Below are 5819 nucleotides of genomic sequence, written 5' to 3' on the forward strand. Positions count from 1 at the left end.
CATCACAGTGACTCACAGAATTATTTCTAGACAAGCATGGTGGTACATACCTGTAATTCCCGTACAGGAAACATTGAGACAGGAGAATGGCAAGTTTAAAGTCAGCCTAGGCTACCTGAGACCAGAAAAAAAGTGGGGGAGGGGGAGGAAGGGAGGAGGGGGAGAAAGAGAGAGAGAGAGAGCTAGACACATTCAGAGAGCTTTTACTATATAACTGGACTGTGTGCTTCCAGATAGTCAAAGTTATGATGGAGGGAGGGGTCATATAATGTTCAAGTGAGAATAAAGATGTTCTAAGGGAGATACTGTCAGACCAGTCTCATGTCAGGGAGGGGGGGGGCAGCAACTTGCCTCCCAGAAAGTGATTTCACGGAGTTCTGACAAACTGTGGGACCACTTTTCAGATCAGACTAGACAGTGATGCATCTGTGACAGGCAGGGTCAGACCTTAGCCTGCACTGTTAATGATGCATATCTTTTGCCTTCCAGGTAGCACTGTCCTAGTTGTCCCTCTTCCCATTGTGACCAACTGAAGGGATCTCCTTGCCCTGCTTTTCACCTTCACGTCTCTTTAAGGCCCATTGAGGACAGGTGGCAAGCCTGGCTTGTCAGGAATGCCAGTGCACAGTTCTGACATTAGAGGGGACCCAAGGCAAGACTGCTACACAGATGCATAATTTAGACAGGATCCCGGGGGAGGGGGGGTACTATGAAGGACATTACTAAACTGGCTGGCAAAACCGGAGTAATATTATAGATTAGGTAACAATATTGTATCATTGTTAAACCTGGCTTTGGTAATACTCATCTGGATATAAAGAAAACATACTTGTTCCTGGGTCATGCACCCTGATGTTTAAGGGTAAAAAATCACACTGTCTGAAGCCTGCACCTGAATTGAAAAACTTGTACACAGAGCAGCTAGCAAAAAGAAAAGGCTAGGTAGAGTATATGATTTCTTCTCACCGTTTTTGAGATTTGTATGTACATTTGGGATTATTTCAAGGTGAGAAGATAATTGTAGGTAGATGAATGTAATCTAAGAAACCACATAGCCCTAAAAACAATGAACTTCATCATTTTTAGCGTGCCTCTGCTTCCAGGCCCTCACAGTGCCCTCTTGTGGTCAGGCTGGGAAGGTCAGCTTGATGCTAACAAGCTGCTTTAGTATCCCCAGAGGCCTTGCCCTGCTTGTTTGCAAGAAAGCTGTGAGAGAAGAGCAATGGACGGCGCTGCCAGAGGGAGGAACTGGGGAAAAGGCTGCAATGGTATCGTTTGACCGACTGCGCCCTTTTGATTAAAATCTGAGGGACAGTGTTTAGCACTGAGCTGGAGACGCGAAGGCACAGCCAGCTCATCAGCCAAGAAACCGTGCTCCCACCTGCCAGACGAGGGCGCTGCTTCCTCTAGTTTCTACCCTGAAGGGGCAATGCGGAACTTTGACTCGGGAATGAGATGCCAGCTGCGGAATTAATGCGAAATGAAGGAGATAGAGTCACGCCAAAGCAAGGTCCCATTTGTGCCCTTATTTAAGATCGATACTCTGTTCACTATGTTTTTTTTTTATAAATTTTGATTTTTACAAAATATGTAATGGAATTACCTTGATTTTTAATTTGTTTGGCATTACCTTGAAATTTGTACACCCAAACCAGCATCTCGTTAGCCTCTCCTTAGCCCAGCCTGGCAGATCTAATAATCTATGCATTGCAACATCACCAGCTCCAAGTCACAGACTGGTTAGGCAAAGTCTGAAGTTATATGGGTCTTTTTGTACCTATAAACAAAGAATTAGCCAAAAGAATTCGTTTTGAGAAAGCAAATGAGTGTCTTCGATGTCACACCATGACCAATGGCTGGGCTCAACGCAATGTCTTGTCTCTGACTTTCTGTTCCTTCATCTGTAAAATGGAAATAGCAATGCTTTTCCTATGATAGTTTAGAAACTGCTTCTCTAATTCTCCCTCCCCCCGCCCCCCGTGTTGCATATGTGTTGAGTGTGGTGAGTGCAGCATGCACTCATGTATGTGTGTGCCAATAGATGTGGAGGGCCAAAGAGTGTGTCAGTGTCTGCCTGGGCCACTCTTCACCTTACTCCTTTGAGGCAGGGGCTCACAGAGCCTGGACTGCTCACAGTTTTTGGCTAGACGGACAGCCAACAAATCCCTGTCTCCATCCCTCACAACCCCGGGCTATTGGTGTACATGAGACATTGCGTTGAGCCCAGCCATTAGTCATGGTGTGACATCGAAGACATTCATTTGCTTTCTCAAAACGAATTCTCTTGGCTAATTCTTTGTTTATAGGTACAAAAAGACCCGAATAACTTCAGACTTTGCCTAACCAGTGTAGTGGCCCACGCCTTTAATCCCAATACTGGGGAGGCAGAGGCAGGTGGATTTCTGAGTTCGAGGCCAGCCTGGTCTACAAAGTGAGTTCCAGGACAGCCAGGGCTATACAGAGGAACCCTGTCTTGAAAAACCAAAAAAAAAAAAAAAAAGAGAGAGAGAGAGAGACCATGCCCAAGTTATTACACGGGTGCTGGGCTCCCAAGTCAAATCCATGCTTGCATAGCAAGTTCTCTTGACCACTGGACTGGCTCTCCAGTTCACAGATAACAATATTTTGTTCACACAGATGAAAGGCTAGGTATTGTGCTAAGTTAGCGTTTTAGTTAAAAACTAACTTTCACAGCTGTACTATATGGGAGCAAATATCGCCCACTTTTAAAGAACGGTCACAGAGGTTTAGTTATTTGTGTGTGGTTGAACAGCCAGTAACTGGAAGCACACTTGCTCTGATCTCCACACCAACATTCTCAACTAGACTGATTCCCCCTCCCCCCGCCCCTCCCCCCCCCTCCGGATTACCTTTAGCCTGAACATGGTTTTAGTTGTCACAATGGAGATGCTAGCATCTCTCTGGAAGTAACCAGGGGGCTGATAGACACCCTATAATGTCCTGGACAGACCAGAGATAAAGAGTTACCTAGCCCTGAATTAGTTAGCTTCTCTTCATTAAAACACCCAAGATAATCAATTTCCATAGTGAAGGGGTTCCTTCTGGCTGTTTTGGAGGTCAAACCCATGATCTGAAGATTGTGTTTATTTGTAGCCTGTGAAGGGCAAATATTTCATAGCAGGAACACATACTGGAGCAAGATGCTCCATGGGGGTGGGGGAGACAATAAAAATGACTGTTGTTCCACAATTGCCTTTAGGGCACCACCACTTAGCAGCCCATGCTGGGGAACTAAGCATCTAACACAAGAGTCTCTTGGCTTAGGGGTGAGTGGACCGCTGGGAAGTGGTGAGTGATACAGGTAAATGCAAACTTCAGCAAGACCCCAAAGCCAGCCAGAGGTAGTTCCTAGTGCCCCAGTGGTCATTGCTACTGTTTGGTTTGTTTGTTTTTTTCTGTGTAGCTAGGGAAGGGAGTGCCTTTGTTTGTCAGTGAAGCTGTACTCCCTGGCTCAGGATCCATACTATTACGGAGAACCTGGGCTTTGAGAAGTCAGCTGAGCCCCACATTATACATCCAATGGTGATTTATTGAGCACCCATTCCACGTACACATGCACACATAGAATATCTGGCCTTCTGAAGAGCTGAGAAGGCAGACACTAGATGAGAAAGCACACGCTCATATGCGACAATCCACTGCAGTTCCTTGAACAAAGCATGGACCCTAGCACCATGAGAGAGAAGAGGAAAGCAGGCATTCTCAGAGTGCGGGGTTACACCTGGGGCTGGAAGCAGGGGTGAGGAGGGACAGTGCGAGTGGAAGGGGCAAGGGGGAGGCAGTGGGGGAGGAAGTGTGCATGACCTCGAGCACCTACCAAGAAATATGGCCGTTCTGCCAAACAAGAGCCCCTAGGGGGATGGAGAGGTCGTTCGCTTGGTTGGATGCTTGCTAGCATGCTTGAGGCTGTGGGTTTGACCTCCCAAAGCACAAGAATGGGGAGCAGGGGCTCTCAGAGGCGAAGGCAGGAGAATCAGAAGTTCAACGTTATTCTTGGCTACATAGGAAGTTTGAGGTCAGTCTGAACTAGGGGGTTTCAGAAAAAGAGAAGGAGAGAAAGAAATTTCAAAGAATTTTGAAAGCATGACACGTGAGCCTTCTCTTCCTATGGTGGTTCTCTTCAGTGCAAGTACAGCCTACATAGACTCTGTCATGTGGGGCTGAAACTGAGAGCCTGTTTCATCAACTGGTACAAAGGGGTCCACAAAAATACAGCTCCCACTGTGAGAGAATAGGGACTAAGAGAACCGGATATGAATGATGGTGGCCTAGAAGCATAAGTTTAGGCCTCCCAGACACTGAGTTTCTACAAGATAACATTTCGGGGTTCTGTTTGCTTGTTTATTATCCCAAGCTTTCGTCCCCACCGGCAAGAACACGTTCAGGACAACCGGAATCTTCTGCGGCAAAAGCTTTATTGCTTACTTCTTCAGGAGCCAGTGGAGAAGAAAGGGAAAATGGCGAAGCCCCGTCCCTTTTATGGAGGATTGTCCTCCACCTCGGACGTGTCGCTCCCTGATTGGCTGCAGCCCATCGACCGGAGTTGTCGTCACGGGGAAGGCAGAGCACATGGAGTGGAAAACTACCCCGGCACATGCGCAGCTTGCTTGTTTACTACATAGAACACGGGTGTCAGCGCCATCTTGTAATGGCGAATGTGAGGGCGGCTCCTCACAGTTTATGCGAATGGGTGTTTTGTCTGCATGGGTGTCTGTGCACCCTGTACATGCCTGGTGTCTGTAGAGGCCAGAAGAGGGGATCAGAACCCCTTGAAGTGGAGTTCCAGACCATGATGAATGGCCATATGGGTGCTGGGAGTTGAACTGGCACCCTCTGAAAGATCATTTGGTGCTCTTAAGCTCTGAGCCATCTCTACAGCCCCCAGTTTCAGGATGTTTTTATAGGAACAAAACAAAAGAAGGCATTGGTGGGAATACCAGGTAGGTGGCTTCAGCAAAGCAGAACACCATGTCATTGGCCTTAGTTACCACCTGATGACACTCTTGGATTCCGGGTTAGAGGGAGCTAGGGTTCTGCCCATGTATTCCAACAGGAGTTTACCTGACTGTCACAGGATGTTAGGTCAAGCACAGGTGTTGGCAATGGGTGGCCTTTAAAGGGCACTGAAGATGGCTGCAGGATAATTTGAGTCTTCAGTCAGAGTGGTTGTATTAGTCAATCAGCTTTGTAGGATCTGGAACGTGGGTGCGGCTCCACCACCCCATCCCTGGTGCTTTGGTTTACACACATGAGTTTGGCTAGAATTACACAATGTTAGCTTGTGCTCCTCACCGCAAGCCTGAAGTTGCTGATGAGATGTGATGACACAGTAGTGTGTGCACGTCGCAGGATTGCTGTCTGGCTGCTCACACATTGCTTCGCACAGCTGCGTCAGACACTGGAAACACCTGTTTGGGTCACACGACCCAGCCCTGCCCACCCTGGGCCTTTCCTGCTGGCTCTTTATCTCTGCTGCCTCTGAAGGCCTCAGCCTGTGACGCTTTTGCTCCTGGGATCTCCACCTCACCTTCCTCAGATTCCAAGGTATCCTTGCTTCACTGAATTCAAACTAAACCTGACCTTATGCACCCACAGAGACTGCTAAGGAGACACTGCATAGATGTGCCCAGTGGTGATTGTTCACCAGATCTTTGTCCCCCAGCAGGTGGCTCCACCAGTCCAGTTCCTTCTGTGTGAACATTGCCAAGCTCATCAACTCTCAGGGAAAGGCCCATGGCTACCACAGGAGACATGCCTAGAGATCAGAGCTAACCCCACCCCACCCCTGCCCACTGAGA

Source organism: Mus caroli, unplaced genomic scaffold, assembly GCF_978045245.1.
Source record: "Mus caroli unplaced genomic scaffold, Mus_caroli_1 scaffold_12, whole genome shotgun sequence".
NCBI classification, from domain to species: Eukaryota; Metazoa; Chordata; class Mammalia; order Rodentia; family Muridae; genus Mus; species Mus caroli.